Consider the following 17441-nt stretch of genomic DNA (forward strand, 5'->3'; position numbering starts at 1 on the left):
GTGTGCAATATTGGTAAGGAAATAAAGGATGGGTGGTAGGAGCAGGAATGAGACAGAACTGCAAATGAAAATCCATAAGCCCTTTCCTCTATCACAATGTACAGTGCTAGCTCCAAGATTTGACAGTTCCAAGTTTGGCAATATGCCTTCACAGCCCCCCTCCTCACTCCCTGGGGAGCCCCCTCATCTTTCTAGCCACAGCCCATTTGCTTGCCCTGTCCATCTGGGCCCAATCTCTCTCTCTGGGCCCAATCACCCAGAGAGAAGGGGGTGGGGAGAGAGAGAAGCCAGGTAGAGACTGTTCACTCTGTCTGCAGACGGCAGGTGAACAGGTGGCATCTGCAAGCAGCAGGTTCAGGGAACTTTGGGGTTAGTAGTGGGCCTTGGCAGTTGCCAAGCATGACAACTTCTGATGCTGGTCCTGGCAATGTTGGTTTTGTCAGGACTATTCTACATATCTGCTGTTTAACGAGTAATAGAACTAAGGGGGGGGGGGAGACTTGAGATTTAGAAGATTTAACATTTGGAAAAGAGAGCAGAGCCTCTCCCTTAGGCTTCCTGTCCCAACATTTCCTCTTCCTTTCCCAAAACTTTCAGCTTACCTTCCTTCCCAGCTCTTAAACCTAACCCTATAAGAACACACTAAGAGCTATGCTGGGTCAAACCAAGGGTTCATCTAGGCCAGCATTCAATTCACACAGTGGTTGATTCACAAGTAGGACATGAGTGCAATAGCACCCTCTCGCTCGTGTTCCCCAGCAACTGGTATACAGAAGCATTTAGCCTCTAATGCTGGAGGTTGCATACAGCCATCAGGACTAGTAACCATTGATAGCCTTCCCCTCCATGGATTTGTCTAATCCTCTTGTCTAATCCCCTTAAACCTTTTAAATCTTGAGTTCCCTGGCTTAGTTCCATTACTCATGATACACTTGCTGTATTGTGTAGAACAGGGATAGACAACTGGCAGCCAGACTGTTCAATCCAGTCCCAGTGTAGCCCCCAATCCTAAATTCTCTGTTTATGCATCTCAATGGCTTTCTCCCACAGAGGCAAAATGCTTTTTAACCCCTTCATCCCTAGTCTGAAAAGCAGCAAAGGGCTTGTCAGAACTTTCCCTTTTGCATCCATCAGCCCTAGCTTCATCTCCCTGTATTTTGGCTACCACAGGACTGTGTCATGGGGCAGAACTAACATTGCAGGCCCTTCAATCCTTGCTCAGATGGAAACACAAACCATGTTGCTAATCATATTTCCAGAAAATTTCAAACTTTCCCCCTTCTACCCAAGAGGTCCAAACTATTTGGGCTATAATAATTACACATGCTGTCTTCTCATACCTTCTCTTATTTGGGCATGATGCGTAGTGTGTAAAATAAATCATCATGTGATTTATTGTGAACCGCCCAGAGAGCTCCGGCTATTGGGCGGTATAGAAATGTGATAAATAAATAAATAAATAAAATCATATAACCTGTTCAGAAGATACGTTAAGCCATGGTGGTTAAGCACTTTGAGCTAAACTTTATGGCTTAGCTTGTCATGCAAACCATGACTTACTTTGTCATGTGAACCGTTCCTAACCATGGTGGCTACATAACCATGGTTTAAACACAGTCACTAACCATTTGCTGCATAAGGGTTAGCAGCCTAACCATGGCTTAGCGTATTGTCTGAACAGGCCCACTGAGTAAATGTCATATGTAGGAATGGTTGTGTCTGTGTTGTACTATCTAATTTAGAATTATGAGGCATGAGAAAAAAAACCTTGGAGAACAGAGATCTTGGCCTCTGTTCACCAAACAGTTAGTTAGCCTTCAAGTCAACTTTGACTTATGTCAACCCTATGAATCAGCGACCTCCATTTGCATTTGTTGTAAACTAGGGTGGCCATATGAAAAGGATGACAGGGCTCCTGTATCTTTAACAGTTGTAGAAAAGGGAATTTCAGCAGGTGCCATTTGCATGCATGCAGCACCTGGTGAAATTCCCTCTTCATCACAACAGTTAAAGCTTCAGAAGCCCTGCCCTCTTGACCAGATACAAAAGAGGGCAAGGCTCCTGCAACTGTTGTGATGAAGAGGGAATTTCACCAGGTGCTGCATGCATGCAAATGACACCTGCTGAAATTCCCTTTTCTACAACTGTTAAAGATACAAGAGCCCTGTCCTCCTTTTCATGTGGTCACCCTATGTAAACCACCCTATTCAGATCTTGTAACTTTATGTCTGCATCTTCCTTTACAGAGTCAAGCCATCTCTTTTTTGGTCTCCCTCTTTCCCCTCTACATTCTGTTCTACCTCCGTTTGCCTTCTGTTCTACCTTCCTTCTTCCTTTTCTACCACCCAACACTGCTCCTACACATTTTTGTTGTTGAAATATTTAAACTGGATTCTGGTGGCCGCCTTTGCAAGAATGGACATTGAACTACTTGGAGGATTGCCTTATTGTGTACCCAATTCTTAAAGAGTGCTTTTGGCAATTGCCACAAGATCTGGCTTAGATAGCTCTTAACAGGGGATTAGATGGATTCATGAATGGTAGGTATATCAGCTGCATTTAGCGAAACAATGTAGAGCTAAATGCAGCCCCCTTTGTTCAGCTACAGTGTACCTCTGAATAAAGATTGCTGGGGAAGTGGGAAAACAAGTGGGGTGGGGGGTCAGTGAGGAATGCCTTTCATGCCCTGTATGTGACTTCCCAGACACAGGAAGTTGGAGTAGACAGACCCTTGGCTTGATTCATCAGGGCTCTTGTTATACAACATTAGATTCCACATAGAAGAGTCTGGGTAGTAATAACGGATTAAAATTAACCATACAGGGAACAAAATAACACAGGCAATGAAAGAAGGAAAGACAGTAAAATGAAATTGTAACAGTCTTCTGATCCTTGTTTCCACAATAAGGAGCCAGCAAGGATATTTCTCTAAGAGGGCCAAGTTGTTAAAAGTCTTGTGGAAACCTTAAAATTTTGTGTGTGTGTGTGTGTGTGTGTGTGTGAGAGAGAGAGAGAGAGAGAGAGAGAGAGAGAACGGAACGAAGGAACACCTATGAGAATTCAAGACAGCAGACCATCATAACGAGAAAAGAGTTTGCTTTGTAAGACAAATGCTGCCACCTTCTGGACATTCACAATGATATGATCCAGTTAGACCGGGTGATGGTGGGCTCATATACGGTTGATCTGCTGTACATGGCCTTGGTACTTGGGGTTTTTTTTTTGTTTTGTTTTAAATTTTGCTGACTGTTTTTATGCTGCTTTTTTATATTGTGGTATTTTAAGGTTCTTTGCTTTGAACGTTTGCTTTAATTTGTTTTATTGTCGTTTTAGCTTTTTGTAAACTGTCCTGGGAATTGTGTTGAAGTGCAGGATATAAATCAATGAACATTTTTAAAAAGCACTTCCTGATCATGCCTGAATGAGAATTGTATGTGTGTTTTGAAACGTTTTATTTTAATTAATTTTAAATTTTAAAAATACGAAAGATTTTATAAATGGTACACAGCCATTTATAGGAGTTTCCATCTACCCAAAATGCAACATCAACCTGTCCTCCTGCAACCAAGCATAGAGAGAGTGCCATCTCTGAACTGAACACTAGTCTTTATAACAGTTGAACACCTTCAGCTACTCAGGAGTAATTTGGAGGAATAAGTCATCCTAGTCCTTTCCCTACTCTTCCATCACTGAGGAGGGGGTGGGAACAGAGGTCTGTTTCCAAACCTGCCCATGTTACAGTGTTCTAAACCCTCTGGTTTATGCTTGGCTCATAGAAAGTCCCAAGTTCGATCCCCGGCATAAATGGAGGCTGGTGGCTCCAGTTTCAGTGGGGCTGTAAATCCATTCAGGGTGTTAGTCAGAACCAGCCAGAACTCTAAATGAGCTGTCCAATGGTCTACAGCCATACTACCCTGAACGTGCCCGATCTCATCTGATCTCGGAAGCTAAGCAGGGTCAGGCCTGGTTAGTACTTGAATGGGAGACTGCCTTAGAATATCGGGTGCTGTAAGCTGTCTAAATGTGCAGACCCCATGGCCAAAATTAGAGCCTCCAGTGCCTGGAATCTCCAGTTAAAAGAGAAAGGACCAGGTAGCTGGGGGTGGGAAAGCTGCCTGAGACTCTGGAGAGCTGCTACCAGAAATAATAGGCAGTCGTACAGGGCCAGCTGTATCATTAAGCTGAGTGAAGCAGGTGGCAGATGCTGGGAGGTGGCAGCAAGGTCTAACCTTGGTATAAGGCATCTTTCTATGAAGGGAAGTAAAACACGCTTTCTTCCAATCCCAAACCAGAATCTGTGATTAGGGAGGTGAGTGTCCCTCACCATTTCTGAACCTTGCTCCTTTGTGTATGGGAAAGACACAGCACTGTCAGCAAGTTACATAGGGTCACCTCCTTTGTATCTGGTCAAGAGGGCAAAGCTCCTGCAGCTTAACTGTTGTGATGAAGAGGGAATTTCACCAAGTGCTGCATGCATACAAATGACACCTGCCAAAATGCCCTTTTCTATATAACTGTTAAAGATACAGGAGCCTTGTCCTCCTTTCCATATGGTCACCCTCTGTTACAGCCCTCAACTGGCCTTATGGGAGAGGAGAAGAGACATTGATTCTCTTTCCATGAGATCTCCATTGGTGGTGGTTGGGGCTACCAAGGTTCAGGGGTGGTGAGCAGGCCGCAATATCCCCAAGTGCACTGTTCTACTTTTCTTCATAATGAGTGGTGGCTTATTTGGTGAAAAGTCAAGGCATGCACTTGGGGACAACATGAAGTGGGGTTTAAATCTGCCCCTGTTGATGAGAAACAGGTTTTGCCTTCCTCACAGTAGTGTCCCAGATTGCAAACTATTGACTTCATCCCATAAAACCAAACCCTATTCAGGGTTCCAGCCAGTCCACCATGTCCTCTTCCAAGATGTTCTATTCCATTCTCCTTTGGTGCCCCTCCCCCACCAAACACAACAGATACATGGATGGTGCCATGTTTGCTACATAAGGATTCACACCTGGAGTACTGATGGGAGCCTGGTATAGATCTGAGCCCACTTGGCCTACTCCAATTATACACTTCCCACCCTTCTACTCCACAGTCCTACTCCTTCATCTGTGTAGCCAGACTTTTGATTCATCTTCTTAATCATGAGTGAAATGGAATGCTGGGAACAGAAGCCACCTTCAGGCATTCCGCAGGGAGGGGAAGTGTGCTAGCTCCACCCCTGTTGTCATTTCAATTGCTCTCTACACATGGTGAGAAACTTTCTGAAGGGGAGAGTCTCCTCTATTGATGGAGGCTCCTCGTGTGAGTTTGAACATGGTAGATTAGGGCTAGAAAGAATGCTGGGAATTGGCTATGATTGTTCTGCTCTGGCTGGATCAGGCTTAGCGTTAAGTTAAACTAAGGGGCAATCCAAAAACAAGTCTATAACCTGGCAATAATCAAAAGCACGGTTTTACCAGTCAAAAGGGAGAGTTCCAAAAGAGAGATCTGAAGAGCAGTCAAGGTCAAAACACAGATAAGTAGTCAGATACAAAGCTCAGCCCAACAAGCAAAGTTAAGCAGAAGTCCTAGGTCACTAGCTCATAGATTCAATCACAAAGTACTAGAGCCAGTAGAAAACATTGTTTCCAGCAATGGCTAGATTGATACTACAGGCTTATATTGCGAGAGCTTTCTGAGCCCTACTCAGGGCTCAGCTGCACTTTGCTACAAGCCTTGCTCCCAAGCAGTCCCTTCCTCTTGAGGAATGTGTCTTTCTATTTGAGCACTTCTCTATAAAGGAGCTGTATCTGCTAGGGCTGTGCTCCGCTTCTCTTCGGGTTGGAGAAGTAATAGCAAGGCCGCCTGATTCGCCTCCGGAAAAGGTGGAGGAGAAGCGAGTCAGGGGGCTGCGGATCGAGGCGAAGAGGATCGCCTCAATCCGGAGCTCCGGGCGCAGGTAAGTGGGGGGGAGGGGCTCATCTAGTGCTGCTGCTGCAGTCCCTGTGCCAATGGCGATGGAGCCAGGTAAGGGGGCAGGGAGGAGGGAGGCTTACCTGTGTCCATCGTGGTCCGTCATGGGCTTCAATTGAGGCCCTGGCTTCAAGCGGAAGAGGCCGCGGCTTTCTCTTCTGCTTGAAGCCGGGGCGTCAATTGAAGCCCGCGACAGACGCAGGTAAGGGGGTGGTGGGTGGTTGGCCTACCTGGTGCTGCCGTCCATGCGGTAGTGGCAGTGGCAGAGCCAGGTAAGGAGGCAAGGAGAATGGAGGCTTACCTCCGTCCATTGCAGTCCATTGCAGGCTTCAATTGAGGCCCCAGTTGAAGCTGGAAGTGAAGGCCAAGGCCTCTTCCGGCTTCAAGCTGGGACACTTCTTACCTGTGTCCGCTGTGATGACGGACACAGGTAAGGGGGTGGGGTGTGTTGTGTTACCTGGAGGGAGAGCTGGATCTTGCTCTGCGGAGTAGGGGATGGGCGGATTGGCCTGAAGAGGATCGGGCTGGATCTGGAAGTTCCGGATCAGGCCACGAAGAGGGTCGGAGGGTCCGTGCACAACCCTAGCATCTGCCTGCCTCTTGAGACAATGACACTCTCAGGAGCTAGGTGGTCACTCAGCCTCTGACTCAGAGACAGAACTCCCCCTCTCCTGTGGGGATAGAACTATGGTCATCTCCCCTGAGGACTCAGGATCCCCCAGGTCTCCTGCTGGCTTCTTAATGTTGGTTGTCTCTGAGAGCTCCAGCTCCCCCTCAGAGGATTCCTCCAGTGGGGGCGTGTCAGTGATAGATAAACACAGGTGTGTTGCTAGGCTTTTAAAAGATTTGTGGCCCAGGCCATAGGACACCCTTGTGCATATGCTAATTTATATCTATATATGCACATTTGGAACACATTTTTGGGATATATTTAAAGTTCTCTGAAGGCAAAGCCAGCCAATTCATTTCTCATCCAAACAGCTTCAAATAAACAAACTCTTCAAATTAATTTGCACTCCAAACCAGACCATTCAAAATCAGTAGTTCCTCTTCAATTCCAATTAGTTGGAAAACTCTCCCTGTTCCCTCCCCATTTCTCTCTCTCCCTCCCTCCTGGAGGAAAACTACCCCCACCTTATGCAATTCAGCTTAGGAGAAAATCTTCCTTAACACCAATGGGTGTTTTCCCTAGGCTTAAATGCCATGGGGGTGGGGGTGGGTTGGACCAGTTCTAGCCTGTGGGGAGGAGAGGGTTAACCCTTCCCTCCCCATTTGCAATGTCCCTTAGCAATTAAGCTAAGAAAGAAATCTACTAGTGGCCTCAATGGACATGCAGGGTGAGGAATAGCCATGGGTTGCCTGGAAATAGATAGAAGCTAGAGACAATATTTTTGAACTGTATTTCTAAAGGAGACCTTACCACTGCAATTTGTGGGAAATGAATCTTTTTTTCTGGCAGTCTGGTCTACCGGAAGAGGTGGATGACTGTGGTTTTGTCTGTGGGAAAGTGAATCTTGTTTGTGGATGGCTCTTCTTGCCAGAGGTGGAAAAGATATCTCCTGTTTTTTGACTGGCCTGAAAATAGTTGGTATTGCTATTATTCTAGGTTTTCTTTGAATCAGTTTGGCTCTGCTTTGGGGCTGGCTTTCTGTTCAGATTTTTAAAATATTTGGGTTGGTGGTTTCTGTGTTCTGCTTAGGTACTTTGTAAAAGTCACCTAATAAATTGATTAAATCCACATAAAACACTATTTTAATTCTTCCTTTCATGTGTTTTTCTTACTTTTTATTATTAAAACTCCATCTCACCATTCCTAAAGTTTCCTCTTAGGCATTACATTAGTATGGGCCAGATTTACACCTTGTGGTAATATTGATGCAATCCCATCATGGTAACACTATATCCCTCTTGTGGATTTTATACCTAGGAGCACACCTGATGATGTCTGTTGTGATATTTGTGATAATATGGAATAAAAAGCAGGCAATAATGCTAGAAAAGCAGCATATGGAATTATAATGTGCCCTAACAGTTATCAGTGCACTTCAATACCATGTAGATCTAGTCCTGGTTGTTGCTGGAGATTAAGTTGACATTTGTAGATAAATTGTCAGCTTTTTGTGTAAAGCTGCTGTTGGACTATACTTCAACTCACACTTACTGGCAAAACGTTTTAAGCTTGTTTAAACTGTCGTGGGTTGCAGCACGTGCTGCCTGCCATTTTGAATATCCAAGCTACAGCAAGCAGGCACTGTGGGTTGTTGTGTTGTGTGAACCTCGGTGGTGTGGGTTATGTGAGGGTTAAACAACCCTTGGATAACCCTAGAACAACCAGGTGGGGTCACCCAACATGGCAAGCCACAGCACCCCCCAAACACCATGGCTTGTATATTAAAAATGGCAGCTAGTGTGTGTTGCGAAGACCTGCAAGTTAATTAACCCATGGTAGCTTGTTGCGACATGGGGACAGGCCCTGGGTGTGTGAGGGGATCTATAAAGAGGCAGTTTAGGGATTTTAGTTTGGATCATCTCTTTTAATCCAGAATCCAAACATCTATTTTAAATTATTATTATATGTGGGATGAAACTGACATTTGCTTTGAAAGAGAGATGTGTGCCTGTCTGGTAGGCTTTTGCTGAAACCATTTACATCTCTGCAGTTATTAAGAAGCAGAGATAGTTGAATATCTTTCTTACACAAATGGGTTTGCACCCACCTCAGAAGAATTGAACCTTCAAAGTTTTGGATATTCAGATGTGATTACACTTAGGCGCTTTTCCAGAACTTCTCCTACCACTCAAAACACAAAGGATGAACAAAGGCCTCTTCCCCCCCCCCAATTTCTTTTTTATTTATTTGTAACATTTATATTTTTATTGTATTTTATATTATGCTTTTACACTGGTTGTTTTATATTTTGAATAGTTTTTGTGGTTTGAATTTTTGTAAACCACCCAGGGAGCTTCAGCTGTTGGGTAGTATAAAAATACAATAAATAAAATAAATAAATAAAATAAGTACACCGCTAAATATTATATTATTTATAATCTAATCTAATCTATTATAATCTAATATATTATTTATAATATAATATAATCTCTCAGTGGTTCACAGGATTAAAATAAAATATTAAAACACAGATTAAAACATGGTGTAAAAACACAGCATTACTTCTCTGACATGGTGGACTCTTTGACAGGGGACAACTCCATGTTATGCACAAATAGGCAGGTAGTGTTCTCAGTGATGTCAGACGTGTGATTTGAACCCTACAGAAGTCCGTGTGAGGGTGGAATTTGAATCCAGATGCTGTGGGTGGGGAGAAAGGATTAAGTAAGTACCCTCTTCCATTTATTGCTTCTTTATTAAAAATCCCTCACACCTGAAAATACGTTTCTTAAAAGAAAAAAGAACTGAGCAACAACAGTCTCTTACACAGGTTTATACATAACATAAGGTGAGCCCTCAATTTCATCTTGCTTTAGGGAGTCCAACTAAAGTGAACACAAGACAAAACTGGGCACGGGCTTCTCCAAATTTATCTCCCATTCACTTGTGGTTCCAAGTACTATGTTTATCTCTACTGGCGTTTATTATGTTTGGAGGGGCTTATTTATTTTTATTTATTTACAGCATATCTATACTATACCGTCCAATAGCCAAAGCGCTCTGGGAAGTTATTTTCCTGTTGTAATTATAAAATTACTGTCTTTTCTACTAATTTGCTTGCTAATGGTTGCTTGATATATGTATAAAATAAGCCTTGATGGTTGTTGAGAGCTATTACAAGGCCAGCCAGGATGGGGCTGAGAGGAAAATTATACATGACAATCTCCTGAATATTTTGCCCCTGAGGTTTTGGGATTTTTGCTTAAGCAAAGCAGCTACCGGAAACTACAACCTGGATTAAACCTTGGAGGAGGAGGCCTGGGGGAATGGGCATCTTTTTCTTTCCCTATGGGCCATTCTTCTTGACAAAGGTGTCTGCCTCTGAGGTACTTTTACACCCCTAAGGGTACTAAAGTCAATGTTCTGTCATTCTGGGGAGGGCAGAGACAGTGTTTTGATTTACAAAGTAGACAAGGAGAAACAGATCTGAATCTTGAGAGTTTCCAAAGGAATGATTCCAGCTTATGGAAAATGATGTTGCTTTACAAAATAGCACACTTAGTTACTATTCTGCACAGTGGTGAGCGTGCGATACTATTATCGCTCAAGAGGGACTAGTAGAAATATCATATTGATGCTGTTGCAGCCAGACTGGGACAACAAAAGGCCATCCCTGAAGTGTGGCTCTCCGTCCCAGGGTCCCTGAGGTTATGTGCTAGAAGTGTGATGTCCTGGATTTAGGAAATAGCTAATTTTGCTTTAATGAACTTGCTGAGAAGACTATTGAAGAAAACGCTAACCTACTTCTCTTAAAACGATATCAGATGTTTTAGTATGAAATGCCAATGCCAAATATTTATTTAATTAAGAATTTGAAAAAGTAAATATGCAAAAAATAGTAATTGTATTAAAGGAAGGATACAGGCTCAGAAGCAGGTTCACAGTGAATTTGGGTAACTGGCGTAAAAATAATAATGGACAAGTTGACCTGGATGATATCCAAAGAGAAAATATTGAGTTAAAGCCCTATCAGTTGGGTCAAAAAGTTATTTGAGAAATGAACAGCTGTGAAACTGTATTATTCCAGGTCAAAAGTGTGCTTAAAGTTTTTTTCTCATGACTAGAAAAAAAATGTACTCAAGTTTAATTGGCAAATTTTGAGTAAGGAGTTACCTTCTCAAAGGTATAACTCAAAACTGATCTTATGAAGCCTGAACAGTATATGTGTAAGCCTTTTTTGTATGTCCTAATTTTAGGGTGTTGTTTTTTTAATTAATCTTTTTGTTGTGATTTTAACACAGCAAAACAAATAATAAAAACAGAAAAAGGACAAGAAATTACATGCATAGAAATATCAACATTCCATGAAATTTATTTATTTAAAACATTTTTATCCCACCCTATATCATTAAGATCTCAGGGCAGCGTACAGATAAAAACATACAGTATAAAACAATAAATATATACAGCTAAAAACAAATTAAACCATGAACTAAGTTAAAACAATATGCAACATTCTACAAGAAACAAAACAAAATACTGAAAATTATGCAGACCAAATATTCATATATTTATCCATACACATGTGATGCCTATAAACCACCCATTCAAATGTTGATAGTATTGTTAGGTCCTCAATCCATTGGATTTTAGTAGGTGAATATTTATTAGGGCTGTGCACCATCTTGGGCTGAATCCCCAAACCTGAGGCAAGTCGGGCCAATTTGGCCCACCTCAGCCTGAATCCAAGCTGGTTCCGTGTCTGCCTGAGGCACCCCAAGGCTGAAGTGAATCATCACTAAAACCCTCTGGGTGCCTTGGGCTGATTTGGGGTGGTGGGCCACTCCCCACCACCCTGCCCAGGAAAGCAGGCTGTGAGTGCATTGGACTCCCTGGACTCACCTCCCTCTCCCTCCCCACTCTCCCCGGTCATCTCCCACTGGGGTCATGGAATTACCTTTAAATCATGTCTATAAACGGCCATTTCCTCTTTAAGGCTGCCATAGTTTTCAGCCATAGATATACCCTATTTCTTCGATTCTAAGACACTTTTTTACCATATAAAGATCTCTAAAAATGGGGTGCGTCTTAGAATCGCGGGTGTGTCTTAGGTTCCCCCCCCCCGTTGGTGGTACTGAAATTAGTGTGTGTCTTGCAATCGATGGCGTCTTACAATCAAAGAAATACGGTAGTAAAAACAGAGAGCCCCTATGATCTTAACTTTAAATTGCAGCTCAACTCTCAGAGAGGAGGACACAATTTAAAGGTAAGTCACGGCGGTGGCAGCTTTGGGTTTGGGAGGGGTGAGGGGGAAGTGTGCTGCGAGTGGAGAATTGGGAGTCCTATCAGTTTTTTAGCTGTCAAAAGGGATTGGAAAATCCATTTGCACTGACCATACATTAACTTCCAAGAAACCAGTAAGAACACTCACTTTCCCCACAGCATTGCTGTCACACTTCCTTCCTACTTATCAATTACAGAAGAGTTTGAGTATTTCTTCCACACATCTCTAATTAGGAAGAGCTCTAGTCCAGAGATCTCCAACCTATCTGAACCAATAGGCACATTTGGGAAAAGGCTGCGGGCACCACCACAAAATGGCTGTCACAGAGGTTGTAGCTAGTCACATAATGGCTGTTCTGGGGGCCTGACTAGCCAAATGCCTCTAGGAAGCCTACTAGCAGCAAATTAAATCAATATACCTCCCATGTTTGTTAGGAGGCAGGGATAGAGTGAGAGTGTGTGATTATCTTATCTTTCAGCTAACCTTCCAAGAGACCCACAGGAAGTGACACGGTCAGCATGCTCAGATTGGCTTGCAACATAATTGCCTCTTTTCCATGGCACTAGTGGCAGGCATGTGACCAAACCTTTATATCTATCGAGCAGAAGTGACAATTTTGCCCAGAGTTGAACCTTGGTGTTTTCTTACATACTCAGAGATCAAGCCTCACTAGCAAGGTTTGTAATGGAAAGATTTTGGTCCCTTTAGGGAGGAGGAGGAGAAGAAGGAGGAGGAGAAGGAGGAGGTGGCCCAGCTCCTTTAATAGTTGAATTGCCAGTCAACAAACTCTGCAGCATGGTTTTTAGTGTACAAGGACTTGTAACCCATGGGGAGAATGACCTTTCCTAGAACTTTAAACCTTTGTTGGTATAATTATTCTCTCTCTCTCTCTCTCTCTCTCTCTCTCTCTCTCTCTCTCTCTCTCTCTCTCTCTCTCTCTCTCTCTCTCCTGTTTCAATTTTCCTTTTCACCAACTGTGCTGAGCTACTAGCTGACTGCAAATTCATAATTAGATCCCCGCCTGGTACGTGCGTGGCTGCACACAGGGCGAGGGGTCCCTGTGTACTACATTACAAAATCAATGAAGCATCTTGGAGATTGGTGTGCTGCCCAGGAAGATAATTTAGCACATATCTCCATGCTCTGCTCTTAGCTTAAATTCTGAATAATCCAAGAGTTGTGCAGTCAATAAGTAAACACCGAGACTTCCCTCTTACTCCCCCGTAAAGATGCCATTTGTTTCATCAAGACAATACTTGGATGAGGAAGGACCTGTGTTTTGCCTTCAGTGAAGGAGACGGGGCTATGCTCTTTTTTGATAGCCAAGTTCCCAAACAAGCATGTCCAAGCACATAACCATCTCTATACCTAAGCTCTATCTTTCTAGGGATGTTTCTAGAGGGAAACAGTGTGGACCTATCATTGCTGAAGCTGACCTGGCTTCAAAGCCTAAATCAACAATGAATTAATTAAGTACAGATTATACACAGAACATTTTGTCAATGATTACTACCCTGTTCCAGATCAACGGCTCTATTCACAGAGATATCTGAACTAAGTCCAAATTGTTATACTGGACTTCCAAAACTTCATATAGCTGAAATCCTCCACACATATGCACACCACCCAGTGCTTTCACATGAAGCAAATTGTGCCCTTTTTGCTACATCATCACTTTTATTCTTAGTTACTGAAAGGACAGCCCTCTATTTGAAGGCCTGCCAGAGGACTGTCCGCTGTTTTTAAGGCATCTTCCCTCTGAAAGGCTGTTCAGTCCTGGTCTGGTTTAAAGATAAAGGATCATCAGAAGGAAGAGCTAGGGCTTCAAGTTGCTCATCAACAGCTCCTGGACACCATCCTGGGCAGATACCCAGTCCACCTGGTCACAGTCTCCTACACCAGTGTGAGATGTACTGTATTTAAATTACATCAATTATTTCTAAATGTGCAGATATACCTGTATATTGCATATGCAAATTTTATGAAAATAAGTATCCTCTTTTGTTGTGCATGTGCATGTTCTTTCCCCAGACTACTGGGAACATGGTGCACAGGATGTGGGGGACTCACAATGTAATCTCCCCCACTCATAAGGTGAGTACTTCCAAACATTATGGTGGGGAGAAGGATCAGTCTCAAGATGGAAGCTGATTGGGGTGGTATCCTTTGGTCAACATAATGCACGCTCCAGCCCTTAGAAGAAGTCCCTTTTGTAAAACTTTAGAAAAGTTATAATTGATTGCAAACACTTGGACTTTTCACATTCACATTCCTGTTCATGTGCCTGCTGGAACAGGTACATACATATATTACAACTCCTACTGACTTAAGCTAAGTAGTGAAAGAGCATGAAGCTAAACATCCAAGGTTTTGGGTGGATGGGCTCTCTCCAGTCCTGCCCAGGGTTATGGAAAGAGCTGCTCAGACCAGACCATAGCAAACCTTTTAGACACACAGCTTTCAGAGTTATGTGAAATATTTTCCCCTTTTCAAGACTTGGCATGCCCAATTTTATAAGAAAAATGGAATTTATTAACTGAAAATGTTTATCAAGGGCATTTCCCTCCATCTTTCCTTTCCTTACCAAGGAATATTTCCTCTTCCATTGCTTCTTGGATGTTGAAATATCACTAGATTTAGGAAAAGAATAGGCAAGCTGGCGCTTTCAATGGAACCCATTTCCCCCCAATTAGAGTACTTAATTTTAAAAGGTCACCCTGTTCCTTTCTCTGCTCTGGTATGCACTGTAGTGATGTGGGCATAACCAAGCAAGCTCAAAGCATCTGGGAGATAGTTTTTTCAAAAACAGTTTCATCCTACTGATCCACCAACTTCCCAGAATTCAGAAAACATCCAGGCTGAAGATGGCTTTGACTGGTTATTGGCGGGAAAAGCAAGAAAAGCACATGGCATGTATGTGTGTGCACATAATTAAGAGCTGCTTTAGAGCTCCATCAGAAGGGGGGAAATCACGGTTCCCTACTGTTGCTTTCCCGCCTCTGTTTTTGCTGCTCTTTCTTCTCCATGAGAAAGAGGAAGTAAACAACGTCCACGTGGCCCATTCAGTGGCCCATTTTTATTGTGCCGCTTCTTCTGCGCACAGCAGGAGAGAACGGCAAATTCTGTCTCTAAAAATAAATCTGACTTACCAGGGCTTTTTTTGTCACGGGAAGAAGGCTCGAGGGGGTCGGAGACGCACGGGAGGCAGACGACATCTTGAATAAGACCCGCAAAAATCTGTGAGTGCCCAGTAATGAGCGTGCAATAAATGATGTCACTCTCCAACTTGCAGGTTTATCACTTGATGACTACAGCATCCAGTGGCAACATGCATGTGGGAATGCCCTGTGTCATATATCGAAATGCTGCAGGCAGAACTTCCATATCCCCACAACTCTCACACAATTGCTTTTCAGTTTGAACATTCAATGAGTGATCGAGTGCTGATTTATAAAGCGATATACAATAGGATCCAATGGATATTCACCAAAGCTTCTTTGTTGATACCTTTCCCTGGGAAATAACTACCTCTATTTTCCCTTTGGAGGATGCCTTCTTTTTTAAAGTGTTCCTCAGTAGAGTTGCCATTCTTCACTTGTCAGCCCCTTCTGTCACTCAAAATGAAACTCATGTGAAGGCGCATTGCATCTCGAGTGCACATGCATTAACAGCAGTCTGCCATTACACTGTGGCTGAAACTATACATGCCATGCAGTTCTGTGTATATTTCCCCACCCCACACCCTAGAAACCAAAAGCAGATGTGAGAGATTGCAAAGGTGGGTGATAAACTTTCTTTGGCAGATGTTTTCCCTCACCGCTATCAACAATCTTTTGTCAGGTCTTAAAAGGTATGGCCTCGGTGACATATGGAAAGGAGGACGGGGCTCTTGTATCTTTAACAGTTATATTAAAAGGGGAATTTCAGCAGGTGCCCTTTGTATGCATGCAGCACCTGGTGAAATTCCCTCTTCATCACAACATTTAAAGCTGCAGGAGCCCTGCCCTCTTTTGTATCTGGTAAGCCTGCCATTAACCAGTCATATGGCAGTGATTGGAAAGTCTCCATCCTCTCATCTTTTGAAAATATATATTGCATGACAGCATTGTAATGGTATGGCACTAGAACACTTTCATTGAAGTGGTATTTTGCTATTTTTTTAAAAAAAAATATAGCTGGGAAAATGCTTTAACTCCACTTAAGATTGATTTAAAACAGATAAATAAATAAATGATAAAAATGGCATCTACTACAAAGGGTATAGTGCGTGTTGTTTTGAACTGAGATAGGTTTAGCTGCCTGACAAATCACTGCTTGCATCAAAACCATGCCCCTTTAAGAAGATGAAAGAGTAGTGTTTATTTAAGGCACTGGTGTGGGCAGAACATAGTAGGGTGTACATACAGAAAAAGCACAATTTCTCCATATACTGTGGGAAATTAATGACAATTCTATGGTTGAGTTCAGACGACACTTTAGGCAACAGGCAACTCACCGTGTGTTATGTTGCCAGTACTCCCCACATGACATGGTCCCCGACCCCACCCCAGTCGTGCAGCTGAAAGTCCTGTTGTCCTGGATGGCTGGTGCTCCTCCCTCAGTCCTCCTGGCCCTAACCCATCAAGTTCTGCCGGCTCTACAGGAGTGGCCGGGGCGCTTTCGGCCGTTCCTGCCAGAGAACTCTATGGCCAATAGAAATAACACATGGTACACATAACAGAGCCCACCATATGACATTTTAATTAACGGTTCTTCGGATAAGCTACAGAGCAGCCTGTTGTTTTTCTCCGTGGGTTAAATGGAAAAAATAGCGCACCGTGAGTTGTATGCCCATTGTGTGTGTCCCTCCCCGCACGACAAGATAAGCAACACAACGGATGATTGACTCTTTACTCCCCTGTTACTTATCATGTCATCTGAACCCAGCCTATGTGTACTTACAGCAGAAGAGCAATGATTTATTAGCTCTAGGAACTGTCTGCCTAGAAGCCCTCCCAAATGTCTGCAATCATTAGCAATCAGCTAGTCACTCTGCACAATTGGTGAAAGACAGAAAGAGGTTAGCAGTCAGCCGCCATTTTAAAGCTGAGAAAGCTGATGGAAACTTGGCAGGTATTTTTCCCCATATAAATTTAGTTGGTTGCTGATACCTGTGGAGACAGAATACAAAAATGGGAGTAGATTAGTTTAGTCTAAACGAACACTCTGTTCATGGGGATGCAACTGCACTATGCATTTGTTCAACAACACTATGTCCAGTGTTGTTGAATAAATGCAAAAACAAAACAAAAATAAAAACCCCTCTCCTCTGAGGTGTCTAGTCCAAGAGGAACACAGTGGATTCACTGCCAAATTCATAATTTTGTCATCTTTTGAAACCTTTCATCTTCCCACCACAAAATAAAATGCATTAAAAAAAACCACCGCAACTCCAGTGCTGTTGAAACACACAGTCAACAGAAACTGGAGGTGCCTCTTAGAGATCTAGTATTCCTCTTCACCCCCGTCTCTCCCCATTTCCATGAATGCATTAATCTAGATTCTTGAGTACTCTTCTGCCTTATTTATAGCTAGCCTGTGAAGACCAAGGGAAAAGCA

The 17441-nt window shown here is 43.1% G+C and overlaps 1 non-coding gene across 1 annotated transcript; it reads left to right on the forward strand.

Moving 5' to 3' along the window:
* Window positions 1–3896: 3896 nt before the first annotated feature.
* On the forward strand, window positions 3897–4015 carry LOC134393827 (5S ribosomal RNA). The gene has a single exon (XR_010025112.1). It is a non-coding gene; the product is annotated as a 5S ribosomal RNA (ribosomal RNA).
* The last annotated feature ends 13426 nt before the right edge of the window (window positions 4016–17441 follow it).

The sequence above is a fragment of the Elgaria multicarinata genome, chromosome 2 (assembly GCF_023053635.1).
Source record: "Elgaria multicarinata webbii isolate HBS135686 ecotype San Diego chromosome 2, rElgMul1.1.pri, whole genome shotgun sequence".
NCBI lineage: Eukaryota > Metazoa > Chordata > Lepidosauria > Squamata > Anguidae > Elgaria > Elgaria multicarinata.